We start from the raw sequence: 11,963 nt of genomic DNA on the forward strand, positions 1-11,963 counted from the left end.
CCTTATTGGGCCAAGGATGGGACAGACCAGCCCATAGTGGGCTGGTGCGCCCCCATATGAGCCGGCCTAAGTGGAGAAAGGAAAAGGAGAGGAGGAAAGGAAATAGAGGGAATAGGATTCCCCCTTCCTTTCCCCTCTCCCCTCTTTCCTTTCCCCCTCCGGAGATAAGGAAAGGGCCGAATTGGAGGAGGCCCCAAGTAGGATTCCTCCTACTTCAGGTTCCCCAAGGCTGCTCCCCTCCCCCTCCCACCTATATATACATGGGGAGGGGGCACCTAGAACACACACATCAATTGTTCTCTTAGCCGTGTGCGGTGCCCCCCCTCCACAGTTTACTCCTCCGATCATAGCGTCATAGTGCTTAGGCAAAGCCCTGCACATATCACATCACCAACACCGTCACCTTGCCGTCGTGCTGACGGAACTCTCCCTCGACCCTCTGTTGGATCAAGAGTTCAAGGGACGTCATCGAGCTAAACGTGTGCTGAACTCGGAGGTGCCGTACGTTCGGTACTTGGATCGGTTGGATCGTGAAGACGTTCGATTACATCAACCGCGTTAACCTAACGCTTCCGCTTTTGGTCTACGAGGGTACGTGGACACACTCTCCCCTCTCATTGCTATGCATCTCCTAGATAGATCTTGTATGAGCGTAGGACTTCACCATATTTGGGCCTAAGGGAGTGCAGTGTGGAGTAGTTATTAGATGATGGGTTGCGAGAGTGATAGAAGCTTAAACCCCAGTTTATGCGCTATTCCGTAAGGGACCGATTGGATCCAAAAGTTTAATGCTATGGTTAGAATTTATTCTTTATACTTTTCTCGTAGTTGCGGATGCTTGCAAGAGTGTTAATCATAAGTAGGAGGCTTGTTCAAGTAAGAATAGAACCAAAGCACTGGTCCACCCACATATCAAATTATCAAAGTAGCAAACACAAATCGAATCAACATGGTGAAAGTGACTAGATGAAATTCCCGTGTACCCTCAACAACGCTTTGCTTATTATAAGAGACCATTTTGGCCTGTCCTTTGCCTCAAAAGGATTGGGCTACCTTGCTGCACTTTTGTTACTACTATCATTACTTGCTTGTTACAAATTATCTTGCTATCAAACTACTCTGCTACTTACAAGTTCAGCACCTGCAGACATTACCTTGCTGAAAACCACTTGTCATTTCCTTCTGCTCCTCGTTGGGTTCGAAACTCTTACTTATCGAAAAAAGCTACAATTGATCCCTATACTTTTGGGTCATCAAGGCTCTTTTCTGGCGCCGTTGCCGGGGAGTGAAGCGCCTTCGCTAAGTGGAATTTGGTAAGGAAACATTTATATAGTGTGCTGAAATTTATTGTCACTTGTTACTATGGAAAACAATCCTTTGAGGGGTTTGTTCGGGGTATCTTCACCTCGATCGGAACCACAATTAGCTACCCCTCAACCTACTGCACCTACTGAAAATATTGAATATGAAATTCCTTCGGATATGATAGAGCAACTGCTAGCTAATCCTTATGCAAGAGATGGAACCGAACATCATGATATGCACTTGATATATGTGGAACAAATTTGTGGATTGTTTAAGCTTGCAGGTTTGCCCGGAGATGAAGTTATGAAAAAAGGTTTTCCCTTTATCTTTGAAGGGAAAAGCACTGGCATGTGATACGTCTCCGTTGTATCTACAATTTCAGCACTTGCAGACATTACCTTACTGAAAATTAGTTGTCATTTCCTTCTGCTCCTCGTTTGGTTCGACACTCTTACTTATCGAAAAGAGCTACAATTGATCCCCCTATACTTGTGGGTCATCATACCCCTATCGAAACCTATAGAAATCGAGCCAATGGGTTTTGCATGTCAGGGATAGGCAGTAATTTCCATCTCGTAGATTTTGGTTTCGGGAGGTTACTGTGACTTTCCCCGCTTCGTTCAAATTTTTGCAGAGAAAGAGTACATGTTTACCATGCCAACTCAATTCGAATATAGTTTGTATTCTATTTTTGTTCGGGCATGATCCATTTTTTATTCGAATACAAATCTATATACATCATTTTTTTATATTTTCAAAAGCACAACAAAGAATTCTGCTCCTTTATATATAATAAGATTTATAGATACAATGATCTCAAATCCATAAGGTTGAATTCAAAAAAATTAAACCAAATTATGTTCTACTAAAATGTATGGATCAGTAATATCTACATATTAAATAACATAGATGCGCGTGAATTCATATGAGTATGCATGTTTGATAGATCAATTTTGGTTCGAGTATGAATTACATGTATCATCATCTAGAATTCAAATATTTGAATCCCTTTTATGTTGACATTTTCTATACACGCAACTATTTGAATCTCCTTTCATGCCCATCTCTCTTGCATGCTCCTTCATGTAGCTATCAGTCTCTTTTCTCCAGCTCACCTGCATGCTCACTTCATGTTTCTTCTATTTTCGCAAACATGGTCTCTCGACGTCTCTCTTTAGAAGTGCCACACTCTCCCTATCATTATACATTACACGGTTTTCATTATCCCTCACGTCTCTATTATTCTCTGGTATCACTAGGTACCTAAGCTTTCTTTTTCACCGCCACACACACACTCTCACTTGTCTTTCACTTTGTCTTTCTCTCTAGGGTTCTCTCACGCACCCTATATCTCTCTAGATATGACTCCTACCACTAAAATTACTCTCTCCCACACACACAACATTTGTTGCAGTCTCCTTTCCGTCTTCATTTCAGTTATAAAACTGACATTATTCATTTGTTTACCAATCAAACAAACTCCCTCCCCCTTTCTCTCTCTCTCTCACACACACACACACAACTCCTGCTTCCACTCCCCTTCCCGACTACCGTCTCTCTCACACACACACAAAACTCTCGCTTTCGCACCCCCGACTCGTATTTCTCTCACAAACACTGATCAACTAGCCTCCAGATAGGTTTATACACCCGCACACTCTTGCTTACACTACCTCGTACATGTCTCTCTCGCGCTCCTTGTATCTATGTAGATTTTTTGTCCCTTCTTGAGACACGTCATCTCGATCATGCACACACACACTATCGCCTCATTTTATGGTGATACCTATCCCACACACACTATTTGTGTCTTTGTCACACACGCACTCTGTCCTCCTCTCTCTCTCTCTCTCTCTCACACACACACACACACACACACACATGGGCTTTATGCAACAACTAGCAAGATGCCCATGCGTTGCATGGAACATCAAGATGCATTTGTATGAGTAGTTTATCTTGTGGGAGAAAAGGATGAATGAGGGAAGACCTTATTTGCAAATGTAAAGAGGGGTGTGGGTATCTTTTTGCAAAATTGCCATAGTTTCCTTCCTATCCGTCAGATATAAATCGGACGACCTATATTGCAGGATGCTAGGCACACCATCATCACCAACTCTATTTTTTATAAGAGTAGATAGATATATACCACTCTTGAAACCAACCACATTGCGGGAAATACCCAATGGTTCCTGGTTGTATATGCACCCTATATGGGGATTTTTTTTTAATATTTTTTAAAAAAGTCAAAATAGGTCAGAACTATTTTGACAAAACACTTGACTTACTTTTGCACTAGTATATACATTTTCATGAAAAGAAAAAAGTTGACCTCACAGCAAAAAAGACAAAATTTATTTGCTATTATAGGTCACTATTCACACTATTTTAGCCAAAAAATTGTCTTTTTTTTAAAAGTCAAAGGGATATTTTTTGTGTGGATTTTCTCCCACAGGTACAGCAGAAGGTCAAGTTTATTTCAAAAATATTTTCAGGAATTTTTGACTTTTGTTGAATTACTAAAAAATCCATATAGGGTGTATATGTCCCCATAGACCACAAATCCTCCTCCCCACATTGCTCCCTTATCTCATCAAAACCGTCAAAGAAATATATTTTGAGTGAAACATAACATATTTTTATTGATATACATATTTCAAAACTAGACTCTTTTCTATCAAATCGGTGAATATGTATTAATCTACTTTGATCGTGTGTCAACGCATTGCCACATTGCTAGTTATTACTATTGTATAATTTTTTGGACACCAGACAAACGGTGGAGTACATATACGAAGAGAAGAGGCACACGCACACAGTCGGTCTCTCGCTGTCTTGGACACATGAGAGTTACGTAAAGGCCCGTTAACAAATAAACCCTAAAACCCTAGGTGCACGATTGCTGCATGCGCGGGTACCGGGTACGTGGTGTAGCGCACTTTTGTAGGAATAATCAGCTCGCGTGATAATTTGATCCGTAGGAGTTGATAGTCGGACCACAGGTGATCGACCTGACAACCAAACAGAGCGACTAGTGGCTTTTGCAAAAAATAATAGCCTGGGAATTAGTGTTTTTGGCACAAAAATGTAGACTTGTGGTTTTTACAAACCTAGCCTTCAATGTCGATGTTTTATGTAATTCACTCTTTTGAATGGGATGTGATGGAGCGAGATCCTTTACCAGCAATAGTGCGAGCGTGTATTTCTCTTGTAAATCAATTACGAAACAACAATAGTAATGTGTATTACCAATGCTTCAGATGTTTAGGTGCGATAATAATCGTGCGCTTTGCTGCCCCGCTTTTGTTTGTAAGGTCGGCATACCAGATCTGGTTAGGCCACACCAATACCTTTCACACTCAGCACACACGTCTCTTCTCTAGATCCTCTTTCCCACCGCCAGCGTCGGCCAGATGGTGTCACCCACGACAAACCATGACAAACCATGGTTGCAATCCAATCAACCACGACAAACCATGCGCCCGGCGCCCCTCAGCTTCATTTATGATAGGTAAACGTTCGCAGCCGATCGACCGGCTGCGCGTTCCGCCGGTTGCTCGCCCACATGTCTTGGGCCCACAGGTGCGCTCTCTCGCCACATACCTCATCACGTGTCGCCGTTCCTCTTTCCTTATCCATTAGCCTTTTGACCAGGACACACCGCACCTCCCCTATCTTCCTCACAAATTACTGCCACCACTGCGCACAACGCCGCACCATCAGCCGCTGCAAATCGCGAGCCCACCCACTGCTGGAGAGGTGGCAGGCACTGCTGTGAGGAGTCGGGGGGACGGCGAGGTGCTGCATTTTTGGGCGGCGTTTTGCTGGCGAATCTGGTGCCACGAGGTGTGGGGGCGATGATTCTGGGGATCGTGCGATGCGGCCGTGGGTCTGCATGCTGGAACCGGCGAGGCGGCGTGCTACAACCGGCGGTGTGTGGTGCTTCAACTGGCGAAGATGGTGCTGGGTAGCTTCGGTGGTGCCGCGATGGCGCAACCCAGTGTGAAGGCGACGCTAGAACCAGCTGCTGGTTTTGCTGCAACCGGACGGTGAATGAGCTGGAACCAGTGCGGCGGCTGCTGCCACGAGAGAGATGACGATGCTGGAACCGTGACAGGTGCTGACCATAGTGACATGTGCTGGGAGATCCGGCTAGATTTTTTTGTTGTTGGAACCACCTTCAAATTTTGCTACCACCATCTTTGATTTTTTTTGTTAGAACCAAGCCTGATTTTTGCTACCACGTTTTTATTTTTGCTGATACCAGTGTACAAATTTTCTACCACCATCTTTGATTTTTGCTGGAACTAACCAAAATTTTGCTGCCATGTTCTTTTTGTTGGAATCATTCTATCACTTTTGCTACAACGTTCTGAGTTTTGCTACTACCGGCGTTGTCAATAGTTGTATCCATTTTTCATGAGGTTGTTGAGAAATTGGCGAGGTCCTTTTTGCTGCAATCATCATCAATTTTTGCTACGACAGACGCATTTTTTGCTACTACCATCTTTCTCTTCATCCTGCGTCAGAAATTGGGGGGAGATCTGCAACCGTCCATCGTCCATGAAACGGGGCTTCGATGTGCCGGCAAGGATGTGAGTGGAGACTACCTGAGCAGGCCTAGCAGAGTGCTGCGACGGGGCGGACAATGAGGTGCGCTGTGTGTCATTGTGATTTTTGGAAACGGAAGAAGAAAAGGGTCAGATCCAACGGGTGGGCGGGAGGGATCCAACAAACGGGGTGTGACCGGCCCAAATTTGGGCCAGCGCCCCGGCGCCTAGCGTTGCCCATCGAAAAAAGGAACACCGAGCATAGCACCACTAACTCTTCGGCTGAAGCACTGCCTTCCCTCTGTCACCTCAGCCATGCACACAAGAACTCAACCATAGCCAGATCGGTGCAAAGAGAGAGCAGAGGACACACAGAGGCAACCAGTGTTTCAGTTGTAGGCTCAGGCAACAAACAAGTGCTACTAACCGAATGTAGCGAACCAACTGCCGGGTCAACCACAACTCTCCATTAGGAGCTTATATCTATATTATATCTATACCAGTATAAAAAGACCCAAAGGGGTAGATCCAACACATCTCAGCCATCCATTCGCGTTAATCCAACAGTCTTTATTGTTCTAATGTTGAGCGACTAAACACGTTTAGCGCTAAACACTATCCATTCGCTGATCCCGTTCCTATCGCACAAAAGGAAACTCCTCACAAGGGAACTGCCACACCATCATGGACGCCTCCTCGCTCCGCCTCAATCGCATCGAGCCGCCACCCCCATCGCATCAAGCTATCGCACCAAGCCGTCGTGCCCCCATCGCCCTTGATCTGCCATCCCTCACATCCCCGTACGGCCCCCACCCATTGCCTCGCCTGGCCTCGGCCGTCGGCGTCGCCGTCGGACAGAAGCCGCCTCCTACACCACCTGGCCGACCGCCCGTCAGGTACGCCACCTCCTACAACCCCTGGTCCGCTGTCCGTCAGGGACACCGCCTGGTCCGCTATCCGTTGGGGACGCCGCCTGGCCGGCCATCGTGGCAGCCGCCGGAGACGCAGCCTAAACTGCCTTGCGGGCCATTGGGGACGCCGCCTAAACCCCCCTCTGTTCACATCTCCCCCTCATCTCGCACAGTCAGGGACGAGCTGCCTTCAAACACGCAGCCTCCGGACCGGGGTTCTTTCATCTCTGCTTTCTTTCGTTCACCTTGTTTTTTCAGTCACGTGCTGCTTCACATTTGAGATTTTTCTTCATGTGTGTGAGATATTGATTCATGTTGATAAAACTGAAGCCAGCCAAAGCAAAGCTTGTTACTAGAGTTTTAAAAGAATCTTCCTTAGGCTATTTGAATGCATACATTCAGCAGTTAAGTTTCATTACCAATGTGATTTGCATTGCTTGTATTTTGGGCTCACAGATGATCATATTATACTGATTTCACAGATTTTGTACACACATCAAGCACATGAAAAATAGTCATTTGGGTGCTTCTCTGTCACCATCAGGGAATCGTTCCCAGTTTTTCGTGCAATGTAGCTATCCTGTCATGCCTCTTTTCCATTCATCCATCAGAATCCCACCGGTTGGAATCATGTACATCTCATATGCCAGGCAAAATATGGACAGAGCGGCGCAGAGCAAGCAGTTAGGGATCCACAACGTTTATTCAACCTACATATGCCAGCCCTACCCAACAATCATTCAGTTTTTGGCTTCTCTAATTTTTCTATTGGAAATGGATCATTGTGATGAGAGATTGTCCAACCAATGTGCTTTCCGTTTTTCAGCTGGTACGGAGGGGATTAAGCACTCCTTTGTTATCTTGCACATTCAGCCTTCAGGAAGGAACCACATTTGATCTTGTGCAGTTCAAGACTGGCCTGAAGCGTCGCTGTAATGGATTGTCCAACCATTATGTTTGCCGTTTTTCAGCTCGTACGGAGGGTATTAACCATTCCTTTGTTGTCTTGTGCATTCAGCCTTCAGGAAGGAAACACATTTGGTCTTGTGCAGTTCAAGACAGGCCTGAAGCGTCGCTGTAATGGTTCAGGAAAGGAAGGAACTCGGCGGCTGGCTGGCCCAGCTATGATGCGTGCAACTCAGCAGATAGCTTCCTGGACACCCACAGTCTTAGTTCTAAGGCTGTTACTACAGTAATCAGGCACTACGTACGACCATATCGGAATGCTTTTTTATCTTCTTTCTTTGCTCCAAGATTTGGATAGTACATTATCAAGTGGTCTTACTTACAGTTCAGTATAATACTCCCTCCGTCCGAAATGGATAGAAATGGATGTATGTCGAACTAAAAAATACGTCTAGATAAATTCATTTATGCGACAATTAATTCCGGATGGAGGGTGTATGAGATACAAGACGAGGTCGTTCAGAAATGTGCTTTGACATGACAGTAACAGTATAGAGGTAAGGAGAAGTTGTTTGTTGGAATCCACGGTGCACCGTACATACAATTCAGTCATGTTAACATGCCATGTTATTTGCTATTAGCCAAAGCTTAGGAAATTTTGTTGAAGCTGTTCCTCTTTCTCTATCCTTTATTAGTCTCAAGGCACCCGGTTCTTTTGTCTAGCTCTATATCCACTCAACTTTGACGTATTTTTTTCTCAGCTCTGTATTTCATTGGTGCCGTGACATTTACACGCATATAACAAGTGTTAAAATTCTAACATGCAGGGTTCTTGAGCGGTTGACTGGAGGTCCTGTCCTACATGTTCTCTTATGCACCATTGTACAATTGGCTAGCTAAATGAGTGTACGGTAAATTTCAATTTTTTATGTACTTTCATCTGCTAGGATTTTAAGGTAGTATAAGCTTTGGTATTTTGTACGGAAAAGGGTGTTTTTTCCTGATGTACACACTTTAGTCTTCGTGTTATTAATGCAGGTGAACAATTCACACTTTTTATTGATCCACCATATTATTTCTTTCTTTGTTTACATGCCCATATGTTATGTAAACCGAGGAAGCAAGTTTGGGATGATGTAACAAAAATTGATTTACGCATAGGAATATGAAGCAGACACGGGGACTGACACCTGGTGAAGGCTAGCTTCTAAATATTCATTTTTGTTGTTTTTATGCATTTTACGTACATGACTGTATGTTTTGATATACATTTAAATTTATTCAGATCTGCCACGTGTTATAACTTTAGAAGAACTCTTGCAGAATCTTTTTGTATGATCTTCACGTGTGTTGCGTCTTCAACCATCGGATGTATAGCTGGAACTACTGGGAGATAATGAACAACCACTTGGAATTACCAACTTAGCTATGTTCATTTTAATCTTTGGTATTTCTCATTTATGGAAAGTATGCACTCCTTGGTAAAAAGAATGAGTTCATGGTGTGTCATTTAACCTCGCTCACACACTTACATTACATTATATTTGTTTTCACAATGCAATCTGAGATACGTTATGCTCGACATTTTGTTTTGTTCACTTGTGTGTTAATCCCATCCTGCACACACCTCTGAATTGAATGATTGATTGATTTCACTGCTTGGTTGAAATGAGCTCAGGTACAAGCCCTTTAGGCCACTGCTTTGAACTACATGGTCAATCTGGAGCTATATCTCTGGCGGCCACGTTGATTTTTAGGATTCACAGATTCTGATTCTTTAGAATAACCTTAAGTTATTGTGGCTCATGCGAACTTAATCTAGCAGTTTGCTTTCCTAATATTGAATACTCGAGAGGTTTGTCTTTCGTGTAACAGATGAAATGGATTTTCTATGTGTCGAGGTTGGAATTGCACATGAAAAGAAGGTATATGTATCACCTGCTATTAAATGAGCATTCAAGGATCAAATATAGTGACATTAATTCACAACTTAATGTTATTCCAGTTTGGAAAATAATGGGATGATTGAAGGTGGCACATATATAACAATTATGGCACTTGCAATATATAAGCAGCAAAATTCTTCCTTAGGATACACGTGCATTGCACGTGCAAACTTACTAGTATACTGAAGGATAAAGAATCAATTACCTAAATGTAGGAGTATACAGCACAATACTGAGAACATGTCTAAATTTAACATTTGTTGTGCATCAATTTACATCCTCTTCAATATCCTCTTGATCAACATCAAATTGGCGGCACCTCACAACTAAAAGACCAACTATCAAAGCACAAGAAGAAACATCCCTGACAACCTGGCTTCTAGTTATCCACTCCAGAACATGCTGGGCACCAACAAAGGTCCAGAAGATAGGCTCTAAATATATGTTTAACAACCTTGCAGTACTTAGCATCTATACCAATATAAAAAGACCCAAAGGGGCAGATCCAACACATCTCAGCCATCCATTCGCGTTAATCCAACAGTCTTTATTGTTCTAATGGTGAGCGACTAAACACGTTTAGCGCTAAACACTATCCATTCGCTGATCCCGTTCCTATCGCACAAAAGAAACTCCTCACAAGGGAACTGTCACACCATCGTGGACGCCTCCTCGCTCCGCCTCAATCGCATCGAGCCGCCGCCCCCATCGCATCAAGCTATCGCACCAAGCCGTCGTGCCCCCATCGCCCTCGAACTGCCATCCCTCACATCCCCGTACGGCCCCCACCCATTGCCTCGCCTGGCCTCGGCCGTCGGCATCGCCGTCGGACAGAAGCCGCCTCCTACACCACCTGGCCGACCGCCCGTCAGGGACGCCGCCTCCTACAACCCCTGGTCCGCTGTCCGTCAGGGACACCGCCTGGTCCGCTATCCGTCGGGGATGCCGCCTGGCCGGCCATCATGGCAGTCGTCGGAGACGCAGCCTAAACTGCCTTGCGGGCCGTTGGGGACGCCGCCTAAACCGCCCTATGTTCACATCTCCCCCTCATCTCGCACAGTCAGGGACGAGCTGCCTTCAAACACGCAGCCTCCGGACCGGGGTTCTTTCATCTCTGCTTTCTTTCGTTCACCTTGTTTTTTCAGTCACGTGCTGCTTCATATTTGAGATTTTTCTTCATGTGTGTGAGATATTGATTCATGTTGATAAAACTGAAGCCAGCCAAAGCAAAGCTTGTTACTAGAGTTTTAAAAGAATCTTCCTTAGGCTATTTGAATGCATACATTCAGCAGTTAAGTTTCATTACCAATGTGATTTGCATTGCTTGTATTTTGGGCTCATAGATGATCATATTATACTGATTTCACAGATTTTGTACACACATCAAGCAGATGAAAAATAGTCATTTGGGTGCTTCTCTGTCACCATCAGGGAATCGTTCCCAGTTTTTCGTGCAATGTAGCTATCCTGTCATGCCTCTTTTCCATTCATCCATCGGAATCCCACCGGTTGGAATCATGTACATCTCATATGCCAGGCAAAATATGGACAGAGCGGCGCAGAGCAAGCAGTTAGGGATCCACAACGTTTATTCAACCTACATATGCCAGCCCTACCCAACAATCATTCAGTTTTTGGCTTCTCTAATTTTTCTATTGGAAATGGATCATTGTGATGAGAGATTGTCCAACCAATGTGCTTGCCGTTTTTCAGCTGGTACGGAGGGGATTAAGCACTCCTTTGTTATCTTGCGCATTCAGCCTTCAGGAAGGAACCACATTTGATCTTGTGCAGTTCAAGACTGGCCTGAAGCGTTGCTGTAATGGATTGTCCAACCATTATGTTTGCCGTTTTTCAGCTCGTACGGAGGGTATTAACCATTCCTTTGTTGTCTTGTGCATTCAGCCTTCAGGAAGGAAACATATTTGGTCTTGTGCAGTTCAAGACAGGCCTGAAGCGTCGCTGTAATGGTTCAGGAAAGGAAGGAACTCGGCGGCTGGCTGGCCCAGCTATGATGCGTGCAACTCAGCAGATAGCTTCCTGGACACCCACAGTCTTAGTTCTAAGGCTGTTACTACTGTAATCAGGCACTACGTACGACCATATCGGAATGCTTTTTTATCTTCTTTCTTTGCTCCAAGATTTGGATAGTACATTATCAAGTGGTCTTACTTACAGTTCAGTATAATACTCCCTCCGTCCGAAATGGATAGAAATGGATGTATGTCGAACTAAAAAATACGTCTAGATAAATTCATTTATGCGACAATTAATTCCGGATGGAGGGTGTATGAGATACAAGACGAGGTCGTTCAGAAATGTGCTTTGACATGACAGTAACAGTA

The 11,963-nt window shown here is 44.3% G+C and overlaps 1 long non-coding RNA gene across 2 annotated transcripts; it reads left to right on the top strand.

Annotated features, from left to right (window-relative positions):
• The first annotated feature begins 6,057 nt into the window (after positions 1-6,057).
• LOC123112373 (uncharacterized) lies at positions 6,058-9,256 on the top strand. 2 transcript variants are annotated; one of them, XR_006455432.1, is made up of 3 exons: positions 6,058-7,698; positions 7,785-7,973; positions 8,500-9,256. It is a non-coding gene; the product is annotated as an uncharacterized lncRNA (long non-coding RNA). The 2 variants fall into 2 exon arrangements; XR_006455431.1 differs by having other exon boundaries at positions 7,785-9,256.
• The last annotated feature ends 2,707 nt before the right edge of the window (positions 9,257-11,963 follow it).

The sequence above is a fragment of the Triticum aestivum genome, chromosome 5B (assembly GCF_018294505.1).
Source record: "Triticum aestivum cultivar Chinese Spring chromosome 5B, IWGSC CS RefSeq v2.1, whole genome shotgun sequence".
Classification (NCBI taxonomy): domain Eukaryota; kingdom Viridiplantae; phylum Streptophyta; class Magnoliopsida; order Poales; family Poaceae; genus Triticum; species Triticum aestivum.